Source organism: Aquarana catesbeiana, linkage group LG09 (genome assembly GCF_042186555.1).
Source record: "Aquarana catesbeiana isolate 2022-GZ linkage group LG09, ASM4218655v1, whole genome shotgun sequence".
NCBI classification, from domain to species: domain Eukaryota; kingdom Metazoa; phylum Chordata; class Amphibia; order Anura; family Ranidae; genus Aquarana; species Aquarana catesbeiana.
In genome coordinates, this window is record NC_133332.1 from 309928302 (window position 1) to 309944768 (window position 16467).

Below are 16467 nucleotides of genomic sequence, written 5' to 3' on the forward strand. Positions count from 1 at the left end.
AAATGTCCAAATTGGGCCCAAAGTGTCAATATTTTGTGTGGCCACCATTATTTTCCAGCACTGCCTTAACCCTCTTGGGCATGGAGTTCACCAGAGCTTCACAGGTTGTCACTGGAGTCCTCTTCCCCTCCTCCATGATGACATCACAGAGCTGGTGGATGTTGGAGACCTTGCGCTCCTCCACCTTCCGTTTGAGGATGTCCCACAGATGTTCAATAGGGTTTAGGTCTGGAGACATGCTTGGCCAGTCCATCACCTTTACCCTCAGCTTCTTTAGCAAGGCAGTGGTCATCTTGGAGTTGTGTTTGGGGTCATTATCATGTTGGAATACTGCCCTGCGGCCCAGTCTCTGAAGGGAGGGGATCATGCTCTCCTTCAGTATGTCACAGTACATGTTGGCATTCATGGTTCCCTCAATGAACTGTAGCTCCCCAGTGCTGGCAGCACTCATGCAGCCCCAGACCATGACACTCCCACCACCATGCTTGACTGTAGACAAGACACACTTGTCTTTGTACTCCTCACCTGGTTCCCCCCACACACGCTTGTCACCATCTGAACCAAATAAGTTTATCTTGGTCTCATCAGACCATAGAACATGGTTCCAGTAATCCATGTCCTTAGTCTTTGTCTTCAGCAAACTGTTTGCGGACTTTCTTGTACATCATCTTTAGAAGAGGCTTCCTTCAGGGATGACAGCCATGCAGACCAATTTGATGCAGCGTGCGGCGTATGGTCTGAGCACTGACAGGCTGACCCCCTCACCCCTACAACCTCTGCAGCAATGCTGGCAGCACTCATACGTCTATTTCCCAAAGACAACCTCTGGATTTGACGCTGAGCACATGACCTCAACTTCTTTGGTGGACCATGGCGAGGCCTGTTCTGAGTGGAACCTGTCCTGTTAAACCGCTGTATGGTCTTGGCCACCATGCTGCAGCTCAGTTTCAGGGTCTTGGCAATCTTCTTATAGCCTAGGCCATCTTTATGTAGAGCAAAAATTCTTTTTTTCAGATCCTCAGAGAGTTCTTTGCCATGAGGTGCCATGCTGAACTTCCAGTGACCAGTATGAGAGAGTGAGAGCGATAACACCAAATTTAACACACCTGAGACCTTGTAACACTAACGGGTCACATGACACCGGGGGAGGGAAAATGGCTAATTGGGCCCAATTTGGACATTTTCACTTAGGGGTGTACTCACTTTTGTTGCTATTGGTTTAGACATTAATGGCTGTGTGTTAAATTATTTTGAGGGGACAGCAAATTGACACTGTTGCACAAGCTGTACACTCACTACTTTACATTGTAGCAAAGTGTCATTTCTCCAGTGTTGTCACATGAAAAGATAGAAGAAAATATTTACAAAAAATGTGAGGGGTGTGTTCACTTTTGTGAGATACTGTATGTGTATAAAAAAAAGTCTCCAGTTCTCTTTGTATTGCTTACATGGTGTGGAATCCCTGGTGTTCCTGCCATTCCCGCTGCTTTCTTTTTAAAAAAAACTGACCACATTAGGCATGAGAGCACAGAGTGGTCAGTTTTCTGGCTGTGCTGAAAACTAGGGTTGCACCGATACCGATATCGGTGCCAATACTAGGCATTTACACAAGTATCGGTACTCGTGAAAATGCACTGATACTTAAAACCGATACCTTCTTGCACAGTTGTCAGCGGGATTAGAGGAGGAGTACATAGGATGACAGCATGGTCCTCATAGTTGTGGGGCCAACAGTGCTGAGTGCTGGGAATGTTGTGTTTCTTCATCATTTAGTCTCATCGAGATGGTATTATTACACAGCACACTGATAGATGACGGAGACCCCCTCCCCGCTTATCCTTATCTTGATCTCCCTAAATGTCAGAAATAGGTATCAGTAATAGGTATTAGCGAGTACTTAAAAAAAAAAATATTAGTGGTATTGGTGCATCCCTACTGAAAACTCAGCCTGCTCCCCAATGATTAAACATGTGCCGACACCCCCCTCCTCCTGCACAGCTGTTCACTGTGAAGATCATTGAGCTGCTGTTTCTCCTCCCCACCTCTGTGTGCAGCTGAGAACAGAGCAGTGGCGGCTGGTGTTTTTTTTTATTTGGTTGGTCGGTCGGCAGCACCCCCCACCCCCACCCCGGCACTTGCAGGCGGGAGGGCTCCTATGGGTGGCGGACAGCGGCCGGGTTTTGGGCTTCTATGGGCAGGTTGTGGGCTTCTACAGGCAGCGAGTTGCAGGCATCCTACGGGAGGTTGCGGGCTCCTACGGGCGGTGGGTTGCGGGCTCCTATGGGTGGGTTGCAGGCTCCTACGAGCAGCGGATTGTAGGCTTCTATTGGCGGGTTGCAGGCTCCTAGCGGCAGGATGCGGGCTCCTATGGGTGGGTTGCAGGCTCCTACGAGCAGCGGGTTGTAGGCTTCTATGGGCGGGTTGCGGGCTCCTACAGGCAGCAGGATGCGGGCTCCTATGGGTGGGTTGCAGGCTCCTACGGGCATTGGGTTGTAGGCTTCTATGGGTGCGTTGCGGGCTCCTACAGGTGGCAGGATGCGGGCTCCTATGGGTGGGTTGCAGGCTCCTACGGGCATTGGGTTGTAGGCTTCTATGGGCGCGTTGCAGGCTCCTACAGGCAGCAGGATGCGGGCTCCTATGGGTGGGTTGCAGGCTCCTACGGGCAACGGGTTGTAGGCTCCTATGGTCGGGTTGCGGGCTTCTACAGACAGCGAGTTGCAGGCATCCTATGGGCGGGTTGCGGGCTCCTACGGGCAGTGGGTTGCGGGCTCCTATGGGTGGGTTTCAGGCTCCTACGGGCATTGGGTTGTAGGCTTCTATGGGCGCGTTGCGGGCTCCTACAGGTGGCAGGATGCGGGCTCCTATGGGTGGGTTGCAGGCTCCTACGGGCAGCAAGTTGTAGGCTCCTATGGGCGGGTTGTGTGCTCCTGCGGGCGGCGAGTTGCGGGCTCCTATGTGCGGAGGGCAGCAACTCCACCTCCTAGGCATCCAATAGGATCGCCTGTCCTTTCAGCCAATCGGGTGACCGGCTTCCTGTTTGACCGGGAGGAGGATCAGTGTTACAACAGCGAATATTGATTCGCTGTTGTAACACACCTGTGTGGGATCAGAGCTCACTCTCTGTGACCCGAGCCCACCCTATATTGAAGCCTATTAGAGCCTCTGGTGCTCGGTGCTTCAAAAAGCAGCCCCTCCGCATTGGAATCCACACCCCGGTGTCCTGAAAGGGGCCGGATGCATGGATAGGGGAGACGGCACTGTGCTGTGTAATCTGCTTTAAGGGACCAGGATATATAAAATAATGCATTTGGGTGGCAAAAATATGAATGCAATCTACACACTGGGGGGAGAATTTCTGGGGGAATCTAGGATGGAAAAGGACCTGGGGGTCCTAGTAGATGATAGGCTCAGCAATGACATGCAATTCCAAGCTGCTGCTAACAAAGCAAACAGAATATTGGCATTAAAAAGGGGATCAACTCCAGAGATAAAATAATAATTCTCCCGCTCTACAAGACTCTGGTCCAGCCGCACCTGGAGTATGCTGTCCAGTTCTGGGCACCAGTCCCCAGGAAGGATGTACTGGAAATGGAGCGAGTACAAAGAAGGGCAACAAAGCTAACAAAGGGTCTGGAGGATCTTAGTTATGAGGAAAGGTTGTGAGCTCTGAACTTATTCTCTATGGAGAAGAGACGCTTGAGAGGGGATATGATTTCAATTTATAAATACCGTACTGGTGACCCCACAATAGGGAGAAAACTTTTTTTTCGCAGAAGGGAGTTTAACAAGACTCGTGGCCACTCATTAAAATTAGAAGAAAAGGGGTTTAACCTTAAACTACGTAGAGGGTTCTTTACTGTAAGAGCGGCAAGGATGTGGAATTCCCTTCCACAGGCGGTGGCCTCAGTGGGGGGCATCGATAATTTCAAGAAACTATTAGATAAGCACCTGAACACGCGCAACATACAGGGATATACAATGTAATACTGACATATAATCACACACATAGGTTGGACTTGATGGACTTGTGTCTTTTTTTCAACCTCACCTACTATGTACTTACGGACCGCCGCACACCGATATACGTCCTAAGTTTGAAGAGGAATATTGTTGTTATGGCAGCAGCTAGCTGTCATAACCCCGGTATCCTCTTCTTTGGCCGGCGGTCCGCTTTCCGATAAGAGTGGTCTCCGTGGCGGATTCACTGCAAGATCACTTTTATCGGCGGCGGGAGAGGGCCCCCCCCTCCCGCTGTGCTCCGGTGCCCTCTGCCGCTTACCAGAGCTGTCAGCAGCGGCGGAGGCGATCAGATCTTCACCCTTGCTGGGTATGGAGACCAGTGAGGGGAAGATGGCCCACACCCATATCCATAACATTACAGGGCGGAAGCGACGTCAAAACGTCACTTCCGCTCATATCTCTTAAAGGGCCATTTTTTTTTGATTATTTTTTTTAAATGACAATTTTTTTTTTTATTGCATTTTAGTGTAAATATGAGATCTGAGGTCTTTTTGGCCCCACATCTCATATTTAAGAGGTCCTGTCATGCTTTTTTTCAATTACAAGGGATGTTTACATTCCTTGTAATAGGAATAAAAGTGACACGATTTTTATTTATTGTTTTAAACATAAAAATAAAACGTAACAATAAAAAATAAAAGGTAAAATAAATGCTCGCGCGCAGAAGTGAGTGCATACGTGAGTAGCGCCCGCATATGAAAACGGTGTTCAAACCACACATGTGAGGTATCGCCGCGATCGGTAGAGCGAGAGCAATAATTCTAGCCCTAGACCTCCTCTGTAACTCAAAACATGCAACCTGTAGAATCTTTTTAAACATCGCCTATGGAGATTTTTAAGGGTAAAAGTTTGTCACCATTACACGAGCGGGCGCAATTTTGAAGCGTGACATGTTGGGTATCAATTTACTCGGCGTAAGATTATCTTTCACAATATAAAAAAAAATTGGGCTAACGTTACTGTTGTCCTATTTTTTAATTTAAAAAAGTGTATTTTTTTTTTTAAAAAGTGCGCTTGTACGACTGCTGCGCAAATACGGTGTGACAGAAAGTATTGCAACAACCGCCATTTTATTCTCTAGGGTGTTAGAAAAAAAAAAGTATAATATTTGGAGGTTCTAAGTAATTTTCTAGCAAAAAAAAAAAAACTGATTTTAACTTGTAAACAACAAATCTCAGAAAGAGGCTTGGTCCTTAAGTGGTTAAGTTTACTAGTTGGCCAATAATTGTTGTTTCCTTTTTATTTCTCCAAAGACTAATTGTCAAAATAAACAAACTAATTTGTGCATTTATCTTTCAACTTTTAGGTTGGTAAAAAAAAAAAAAAAAATTAAAACATTTTGCTGTGGCGCAACTCACGCCTTCAAGATCGAACTTTTCTCACCAATCAGACAATGAACACTCACACATAAAAAAGAATAAACAGTAAGTCATTCTTTGATAATACATTTTGTTGTTAAAGGACAAATGTATGTTGTTAAATGAGAATTCTATAGAACTTTTTATTTTAATTATTAATGTTGTTGAGATGTTAAAATACACGGCACCACCCCTGCAAAACAGTTTTACTATTACCTTTAAATTAAAAACTAGATAAGTACATAGTATGATGTATGATGCCCACATGAATGTAAATAGTCTATTCATTTTTATGTTTTTTTTTATATATATATATTTTTTTTTTCCATGGTGCCTTTTAAAATAACATCTTTTTGTTTCTTAACGTCTTTGTTATTTCTTTGGTTACTTAGATATTTTTGTGGTGCTTTTAGCATTGACTGCTCTTGACGACCAGTGACCTACAGGAACATCGCTGGACTTCAAGTGGTTATACCGGGATGATGTCTGCAGCTGCATGGCACCATCCCCAGTACCGGGACAAGGTCATCCAGCGCCCAGGGCCAGGATGCAGAAATGCGCTCCCCCCCCCCCCCCCACTATTAATACATGCCGTAGAATCAGGGCAGGGACAAGGGGTGGGCAAGGGGAGCTGCTGCACTGGGCACTGTGGTATCATGTGAAAAAGGGGGGCACCACAAAGAGATGGGGGGGGGGGAATTTGTGTTGGAAGGGGGCATTTGGGGGGTGGCAGGGGGTAAGTATTGTTCTAAGAGGGGAAATTGGGGGGGTTGCTAAGAGTGGTGATTTAGGGGGATTTGTGTTGAGAGCGGGGGGGGGACAAAATTTATGCTAGGAGGGAGGATTTGAGGGGAATTTGTGCTGGGAGGGTGCATTTGGGGGGCATCAGGGGGTAAGTATTGTTCTAAGAGGGGAAATTGGGGGGGGTTTCTAAGAGTGGTGATTTAGTGGAATTTGTGTTGGGGGGAAGAATATTTGTGCTAGGAGGGAGGATTTGCGGGGAATTTGTGTTGGGAGGGTGCATTTGGGGGGCGGCAGGGGGTAAGTATTGTTCTAAGAGGGGAAATTGGGGGGGGGTTGCTAAGAGTGTGATTTAGGGGGATTTATGTTGAGAGGGGGGGTGGGGGAAGAAGATTTTTGCAAGGAGGGAGGATTTGGGGGTGGGGGATTTGTGCTGGGAGGGAGTATTTGAAGTGGAGGGGAGGAGATGTGTACTAGGAGGGGAACTTTTAGGGGTAGAGGATTTGTGCTAAAAGATTTCAATTTTTTGAGGAGGGCATTTGAGCTGGGGAGATTTAGGGGCAAAGATTTGTGCTGAGAGGGGGGATTTCAGCAGAAGGGCGGATTTGTACTGAGATTTATGCTTAGAGGGTAAGCATGCAGATTAGTGCTCAGTGTTGTTGTTGGGGGATTTTGGCTGACACATAATACTCACACATCTTGGGGGGGTGCAGTTTGGCATGTTTGCCCTGGGCTCTAGATGACCTTGTCCCGACACTGCATAGAATGGGTGTACCACCCTGCAACCATTTTTTGCCCTTTTGCTTCACTGCACCCGGGGCAACTGTCCCTCCTGCCCACCCCTTGTCCCGACCCTGATCATCCCGATATTGTTTAGAGCCGACGGTCGGCTCTCTTGTAAAAGCAATGCTACTGGATAACTAGCCGCTGGATTGCTTTTACAAGCAGCGGGAGGGGAGGTCTCACCCTCCCGCCACCTTCTGTGGCTTTCTTGGGCTCTCTAGTCCTACCGGAGACCGGACTGGCTTTCACAGGCTGATCACAGAGGCAAACAGAGACTGGAACGCAGTGGCGGCCCATCCATAGCGGGCGCACGGGCACCACCTCCCCTATCCATACGTCCGGCCCCCTGATCTACATAGAGGGACGCCAGACTATGGATTCCAATGCAGGGTGGGTGTTTTTTTGAAGCACCTGATTAGAGCCAGAGGCTCTAATAGGCTTCAAAAAAGGGTTGTTTCGGACTGCAGAGCATTGCGCCCCGATCCCACTAAGTTGTGTGCCGATAGCAAATGAATTTTTGCTATTTTCACACTAAAGTTCCTCCCTGCCAATCAGGAGGCAGGTCGTGAGACCTAACAAGCATGAGGCGATCCTATTGGATGTCTAGCGCTTTGGCGGAAGAGGAGACACATGGCGGAGAAGCTTGAGGAGCGGACACTGGAGCCGCCGCTGCCCGCACTCCAGGAGAGGAGAAGAGGACACCACAGCCCCACCACGCAAACAGGTAAGTGCCTGACCGCCCCCCCCGGGGGGGGCGAGGCTAGCTGTCTCAGTGCCGTGCCGCCAGGGAGGGGGGGGTGAAGGTTGTTAGCCGCCCCCCCAAAAGAAGAACCCACCAGCCGCCACTGCTCTGTTCACTTCTATGATGTAGGAAACCGGAAGCAATGGGCATAAGTCACTTTCGGTTTCCCCGGATGTAAAAAAAACGCCATTTTTAAAAATGAAAAGCATCTGATCACACGATCTTGTTCTGATCAAATGCTTTGAAGGGCAGAGGAGGGATCTGGGGTCTAATAGACTCCAGATCTCTCCATAAAGAGTACCTGTCACTGCCTGTTGCTATCCCAGGGGGTAGTTATATTCCCTGTGATAACAATAAAAGTGATAAAAAATTTTAAAAAAATTAAAGTGACAGTGTAAAAATAAAATAAAAAAATGTAAAAAAAAAAAAAAAAAGCAGTGAACGGTGTGCCCGGGTGCAAAGGCGAATGCACGCGTCGGTCCCGCATGCACGCAAACAGAAATTGCCTCTCACATGTTAGGTATTGCCGCGAATGTCAGATCATGGGCAATAATTCTAGCACCAGACCTCCTGTGTATATCTAAAGTGTTAACCTGTAAAGGCTTTTAAAGCATCGCCTATGGGTAGCAAAATGTATGTTGCTTGTCGCCTTTACATGGGCATGCGCACTTTTAAAGTGTGACATGTTTGGTATCTATTTACTCGGAGTAACAGCATCTTTCACCTTTTACAAATTTGGGTGTATATATTGCATTTTTGAGCATTAAAGGATAAGTTTACCTTTAGTGACATGTTATATGTTACACCCATATTTAGGTTACGAAGGGATTGGCCCTGCGCCTCCCCCATCTGACAGCTAGTGGGTGTATGTATGGATATACGGGCAAGCAGATACACTGACAGATCTACTGGAGACCTGCATGGCTCCAAAAAAATAATAATAATAATAATAATAAATGCACTTTTTTTTACCTGCAAAAAAAATGTGCATTTATTATTTTTTTCCAAAAAGTGGACTTATGCTCTGAAACAGAAAAAAAGTGTACTGCTTGAAAAAAAAAATTGCATTTGAAAAACCACTGCGCAAATGCTGCGTGACATAAAAAAATTGCGACACCAAACAATTTATTCTCTAGCGCCTCTGCTTTAAAAAATATATATATAATGTTTGGGGGTTCTAAGTAATTTTCTAGCAAAAAAAATCACTTTTTTTATGTAAACAAAAAAAGTGCCAAAAAAGGTCTGGTCTTCAAGTGGTTAAACTTTGCCTTACTTCGAAGACACATTTAACCCGATGTTCTTCCAGCGAAAGATTGAAAGATTGATAGAGGAATTTGTAATTCGAAAGAGTATTGTATGAAATTAGGGAAAATTGGCTAAAAAAAAAAAAAAAAAGGGGGGGGGGGGGGAGGGGTATGTGATGCAGCGGAATGTTTATTCTCCATGTATTTTTGCCTTCCACTGGATCAACATCTGGGTGGAGGATTCTATACAGTATATGGAGATTTTCTACTTAATTATTTTTCTATTGGCTGAACTAGATGGTCTTTTTTCAAACTAACTATTGAAAATAATGAATTTTGAGTTGGGTGCTATAAGTTACCAGCAAGCCTAGGAATTCTTGATTATTTAAATACTACAAAATATTGCATAAATTAGTTAAAAAATATCCAAAGTAGAGTTATAGGAATTTTTGTGATCATTTTTTTAAATAAAAAAATTGCAAAATGTCAGTTAGGATTTTATAAATGTAGGCCACTAAGTAGCTAAGTAGTTTATTGTAGTTTTACTGTCAGGTGGATAAGGTAATAAATAGGATAAATAAATATAACACCACATGACATCTTTAAAAAAAATCTGTAAATACATACAATGCATATCTGTAAATACAAAAGACTTTTTTGCAAAATCACAAATTTGATGTGATGTGTTGTTATATACATTTATATATTAGTATTATTATTATTATACAGGATTTATATAGCGCCAACAGTTTGTGCAGCGCTTTATAACATGAGGGCAGACAGTACGCTTACAATACAAACCAATACAGGAGGGATCAGAGGGCCCTGCTCGTTAGAGCTTACAATCTAGAATATATACAGTATCTCACAAAAGTGAGTACACCCCTCACATTTTTGTAAATTTTTTCTTCTATCTTTTCATGTGACAACACTGAAGAAATGACACTTGTCTACAATGTAAAGTAGTGAGTGTACAGCTTGTATAACAGTGTAAATTTGCTGTCCCCTCAAAATAACTCAACACACAGCCATTAATGTCTAAACCGCTGGCAACACAAGTGAGTACACCCCTAAGTGAAAATGTCCAAATTGGGCCCAATTAGCCATTTTCCCTCCCCCGGTGTCATGTGACTCGTTAGTGTTACAAGGTCTCAGGTGTGAATATACAGCAGGTGTGTTAAATTTGGTGTTATCACTCTCACTCTCTCATACTGGTCACTGGAAGTTCAACATGGCACCTCATGGCAAAGAACTCTCTGAGGATCTGAAAAAAATAATTGTTGCTCCACATAAAGATGGCCTAGGCTATAAGAAGATTGCCAAGACTCTGAAACTGAGCTGCAGCACGGTGGCCAAGACCATACAGCGGTATAACAGGACAGGTTCCACTCAGAACAGGCCTCACCATGGTCGACCAAAGAAGTTGAGTGCACGTCCTCAGCGTCATATCCAGAGGTTGTCTTTGGGAAATAGACGTGTGAGTGCTGCCAGCATTGCTGCAGAGGTTGAAGGGGTGGGGGGGTCAGCCTGTCAGTGCTCAGACCATACGCTGCACACTGCATTAAATTAATCTGTATGGCTGTGGTCCCAGAAGGAAGCCTCTTCTAAAGATGATGCACAAGAAAGCCTGCAAACAGTTTGCTGAAGACAAGCAGACTAAGGACATGGATTACCGGGACCATGTCCTGTGGTCTGATGAGACCAAAATAAACGTATTTGGTTCAGATGGTGACAAGCGTGTGTGGTGGCAACCAGGTGAGGAGTACAAAGACAAGTGTGTCTTGCCTACAGTCAAGCATGGTGGTGGGAGTGTCATGGTCTGGGGCTGCATGAGTGCTGCCGGCACTGGGGAGCTACAGATCATTGAGGGAACCATGAATGCCAACATGTACTGTGACATACTGAAGCAGAGCATGATCCCCTCCCTTCAGAGACTGGGCCACAGGGCAGTATTCCAACATGATAACAACCCCAAACACACCTCCAAGATGACCACTGCCTTTCTAAAGAAGCTGAGGGTAAAGGTGATGGACTAACGGACAAATTTACCAATATGCAACATAGATCCATGAATCATTACCCTCTGGTCAAGCTCTATTCGCTAAACGTACAAGGACTAAATACACCCGAAAAACGCTCTAAACTCCTTTTAACCTTACAAAAACAAAAAGCAGACGTGGTTTTCCTACAAGACACCCACTTTCTAAATAGCGCCAAGAAACCCATTTTAGAGCAGATAACGTCCCAAAACTCTACAATAGTAACTATCCGACAGTTTTCCATGCCACTAATATTGAATCAAAATCAATATCAATATCAATATCTAATATCCAGAAAATGCCTGCTTCAAATACAGGAAACCCAGAAAGACAAACATGGTCGCTACATATTCTTTAAAAGAAAACTTCAACAAACCTATTACTTTAGCTAACATACGCACCCAGTAAGCTCCAAGTCCCTTTCTTCCGCAACACTCTACAACTACTCACAGCTTTCCAGGCTGGAATATTGGTCTTAGACTGGGACTTTAACTTGGTTCTTACCCCCACTCAGGATACTTCATCAGGCTCCTCCTCAGTGCCATATAGAGCCCTCAAAGTGATCAAGACGCAAATCAGCAACTTGACGCTTCACGATACTTGGTGCACTCTACATTCCAACACTAAATATTTCACCTACTTTTCGGCACCACATAATAGATACACTAGGATTGACTACTTCATTATTACGCAGGAAGATCTCCCAACTCTTTTAGGCCCATCTATAGACCCAATGCTTTTATCGGATTATAATCCCATCTCCATGACCCTATCACGTCCAAACACAACCACAAGATCTACGACGTGAATGAATGAATGAATGATTTGTATAGCGCTACAATTGTGAACTGAATCGCCTCAAGGCACTGGATCCGTCCTGTGTTGTCCTGCTTCTTAGAAGAGGTAGGTCTTGAGTTTTTTTCTGAAGACCTGATGGTTTTCTTCCATGCGGGTGTTAGTGGGTAGAGCGTTCCATAGCCGTGGTCCTTGGACTGCAAATCTTCGTTCTCCCTTTGATTTGTAGCGGGATTTGGGAATGAGGAGGAGGTTTTGGTTGGTTGAGCAAAGAAAGCGATTAGGTGTGTAGTGTTTTATTTTCTCGCATAGGTATTGGGGAGCGTTTCCTTGTGGCGTGGCACCTCGACAATCCTGACACATAGGAGACCATAAACACATGCCTACTACAATACAACAATTCCACAGAGACCGCTCCCCTGACAAAATAGGCCGCACACAAATGTCTGATAAGGGGTGACCTCCAAACGGAGGAAAGCGCGCCAAGCACGCTTTGAATAGCTCTCGTTACGCATTCGCTTGTGAGAAAAACTGCACAAACAATGACTAGCCACACACACTAAACGATTTAATTCAGATGCGAAAAGAACTACTAGAGGACCTAGGGAAAACTATTAAACGAAAATATGTGCTAACGCAGAAACTATTCTACGAATTTGGCAATAAATCAGGGAAATTGCTGGCTAGAGCCCTTCAAACTAAAAAGGCGGCGACAATGGCTCACTCGCTCACGGATCCCCTAGGAAACAAAATAACCACCTCCCAAAGGAATTGCCGAACAATTCGTCCAATTCTATTCTAAATTATACAATTCAAAATCCCCAAATACAACTACAGAAGATACTGAGAGAAGAGATCTGATTGTAAATTTCCAAAAACAGTTCAGTCCCAAACCCATATCCTCTTCAGAAGCCTCAGCTTTGAATTACCCAATATCCTTGGAAGAAATTAACCAGGTTTTGAAACAATTAAAACCCGGGAAGAGCCCATGTCCTGATGGACTGACTATTGGTTACTACAAAACCTTCGCGGACACGCTCCTGCCTCACTTCCTGAAATAATTTAACTCAATATCTTCTTCCTCACATACAAATGAAGACCTATTACAAGCCCACATAACAGTGATACCAAAACCTGGAAAGGAGACCTCCTTAGTATAAAATGATAGGCCCATATACCTACTAAATGTGGACGCAAAAGTACATGCAAACCGCCTATTACCACTACTTCCCACATTAGTATTGTTAGACAAAGTTGGTAGGGAGTCCAGGGACAACACCTTGAAAGCTATCAGCCTACAGCACTGGTTATCCTCATCCCACCAACTGGGCTTCTTCCTATCACTTGAGAAGGCGTTCAACAGAGTGGTTGGAACTATATGACAGAAGCTCTCAAAGCGCTAGGCATATGCGATCGAATGCTCCAATTTATCCTTGCTTTATATTCAATTCCAACAGCCAGAACCCGAGTCAATGGCCACCTGTCGGACACCTTCTCCATATAGAATGGACGTGACAGGGTTGCCCCCTATCCCCTCTCATATTTGTGCTGACCTTAGAACCCCTGCTCTGCAGACTAAGAGCTAATCCTGACAGGATTTGAACTAAAAGGCTGTCAATACAAATTAGCAGCTTATGTGGATGACATTTTGATGTTCCTCACCGATCCAATCCCATTACTTCAATTCCCAACCTACTGAAAGACTTTTCTCTATTCAACACACTCTCCAACTTCCAAATCAATTTTTCAAAGTCACATGCGCTGAATATATCTCTCCCTCAATCCTCTTTAACTCACTGCCAAAATAACTTCGCCTTTGGTTGGGACTCACATGCCATTACCTACCTCGAGGTCCATCTTCCGGTCAAATTATTCCAGAATAATTTTCCAGAAATTTACTCCCGATCCTGGGAATCATCCAACAAGATCTTAAAAAATGGTCAACGGGTCCTTTCTCCTAGTTCGGGAGAGAGGCCATTATCAAGATGAATGTCCTTCCAAGAATCCTATACCTCCTTCAAACTTTGCCAAATAAAATCCCCCCGGCTTTCTTTTCCTCATACACGCAGATTTGCAGGAATTTCATCTGGCTCTCCAAGCATCCTCGGTTGGGCTGGAATAGATTAGTGACCCCTAAATTGAAATAGGGGATCGGCCTCCCAGACCTAAATAAATACTATTGGTTGTGCCACCTGACTAGAGTGGTAGACTGGCATGTCCACGCCAACACCAAAGACTGAAATAAACTCAAAGACTCATTCTTCCAAGTACCGATTAGCCATTTATCATGGATCAAGCGACTTTACTCCCAAAAGTAAGTGCTAACCATCCTATAATTGGCCCTACACTACAAAGCTTCAGGACAGCATGTAAAAAAACGGAATCTTGCGTCCTCCCCCGGACCCCTGACCCCAACTGATGGAAACCCAGAATTTCCCCCCGATCTCCCTCTTCACAGCATTAGCCACAGAACCCCAGAGACATCTCTCCGGGCTGAAAACTTTTTTTGAAAGAGGCAAGCTTCTACAATTCAGTGCTCTCTCATCTGAAATCCCAGACCACTCCATCTCCTTCTACAAAGACCTACAGATTAGACACTTTCTAAATAGCGCCAAACCACTAGACACATGGTACAGGGATCACACCCCTTTCTAAGCTATCTGCTCCAGATCAAATCACCAAAGACATGTGATCTCAGATCTTTATTCACTTATGTTCGCTGATCATGATCCTAAAGCGAACAAACTTAGCCACCGCTGGGAAAGGGAACTGGAGGTAGACCTCTCAGTAGAGGACTGGCAACATAACTATACCCATTTATAAAGGTTCGAGGAATGTTTCCGTACATGAAAATGGTTTCAAAATATATTCGAGGTGGTATAGGACTCCAGATAAACTTCATAATTACTATCCTAACGTATCACCACTCAACTTGAGATATAACATGGCCAACGGCTCACTTCTCCACATATGGTGGGAATGCCTGCTGATACAACCCTTCTGGAAAAACGTACACCACCTTATTACCAAAATAACAACTTACGCACCGGATTACACACCGGCACAATTTCTCCTCCACCACACATCCCTACCCCAATCAAACTACAGAAAGTCCTTGACTCTGCACCTCATCAATGCAGCTAAGATGTGCATACCCCTCCACTGAAAGGAAAGCACCCCCCCCTAGTATTTTTGTATGGCTCCAACGTATAGGCAAGATTGCCGAAATGGAAGATTTAGTCCATCAGGCCAGGGAAACACATACCAAATTTTGCAAAACTTGGGCATTTTTGAAGCACTTTGCAGAATCAGCTGAATTCCACAGGCTGTCCAACAACCAACAGAGATCGACCTGAGGATGCGAGAGACCTCAATAGAAGGAATCCGCAAAGGTCTAAAAATGGATGTCTAATGGATGTCTACTACTCAATCCATAAATGCAACCTGCATATAAAAAAGTACACAATGACTTCAGATGCATTCTCACTTACATTAGTCCAAGAATACCTCGCCTACCTCCCCTTACCATAACCCCTTTCTCACCTTAAAGGGGTCTAGACAACTATTGGCTCTGGATACTCCATTTTGACAGTTATGCAGATAAGCTCTAGACGAAATGACCTGCATTATGCAGACTTCAGTCGTTACCCCAATGTTACAACTTATTGTTATTATGCAATGATAAACGTTGCTTGTTTTCCGATTCATACAATTTAGGAGGAGGGAAGGGATGAAAGACTGGGAGCAGTCGCATTTGCCCCCCCACCACCACCACCCATCCACAGTTAGTTCCCATGCGGGGTGGATGGTTGGACTGAAGGCAAATCCGGCATACTCTGCAGAAGGGACTCGGGGCTCCTTATTCCCGGTACTTTATCCCTTTCATTGGCCAGCTCTACTTCTTCTCCAAAGTCCAAGAGGCTTAAGTATAGCAGTGTACCTTTGTTACCATCATCACATTTATTGGACATGGAATATACTCGATATGTATGTTTTAATGCTTGTACTACTCTTCACCCTGTAAAAACCTCAATAAAAATATTTAAACAATATATTTATAGATATAGATATATATACAGAAAGAGAGAGACCTGCCAAATGATTTGTATTTCTGTCCTCCCATAAAGTAACTGCTAACGGGGCAGCGAAAGAGCAGCAGCAGACAGATGAGGACATCCCTCTGCTCACTGCGCTCTCTCCTTTTATCAACATGTTTCTTTGCAAGATGCACACCTAATTGGCTCCCTGGCCCGTCCCTCCCTTCCCCAGTCTGAGCGCTGCTGTACAGGCAATTCCTAGAGGCCGACACCAAGTCAAATTTAGGTACTTACACTAATTTCATTAGGCTCCGTTCACATATATGCGGGGCCGGTTGCTGTGCTGAGTCCGGTGCAGTTTCTATTCAGCGATTCAGGTGGGAATTTAACACTGAAATCACACCTGAACCAGACTGATAAACAAACAGGACCCTTTTAAAATTTGCACCGCAAAAGCCCCGCATATATGTGAACCGGCTCCATTTAAAGCCGGTCTGGTGCGCATGCTATGCGAATCAGATGCGGTTCAAACTGCATCCGATTCGCATGTATGCATAGCTCCCAACTGTCCCTGATTTCGAGGGACTGTCCCTGATTTGGAGCCCTCTGTCCTTCATTCCTCCTCACTTGTCTGTCATATTGGTCTGATTTATAAAGTTGTATATAAAATTCACTTTTTATCTATCAAAAATGTGTTTTCCAGCGCTA

The 16467-nt window shown here is 44.8% G+C and overlaps 1 protein-coding gene across 1 annotated transcript in view; it reads left to right on the top strand.

The window, feature by feature from the left end:
• The window catches only part of LOC141108735 (gamma-aminobutyric acid receptor subunit alpha-3-like), a 90544-nt gene that overhangs the window by 2670 nt on the left and 71407 nt on the right, over positions 1–16467 (top strand). Inside the window, exon 2 of the mRNA XM_073600636.1 lies at positions 5327–5444. The gene's annotated coding sequence lies outside the window, so the exon portion shown is untranslated. The remainder of the gene's footprint in view (positions 1–5326; positions 5445–16467) is intronic.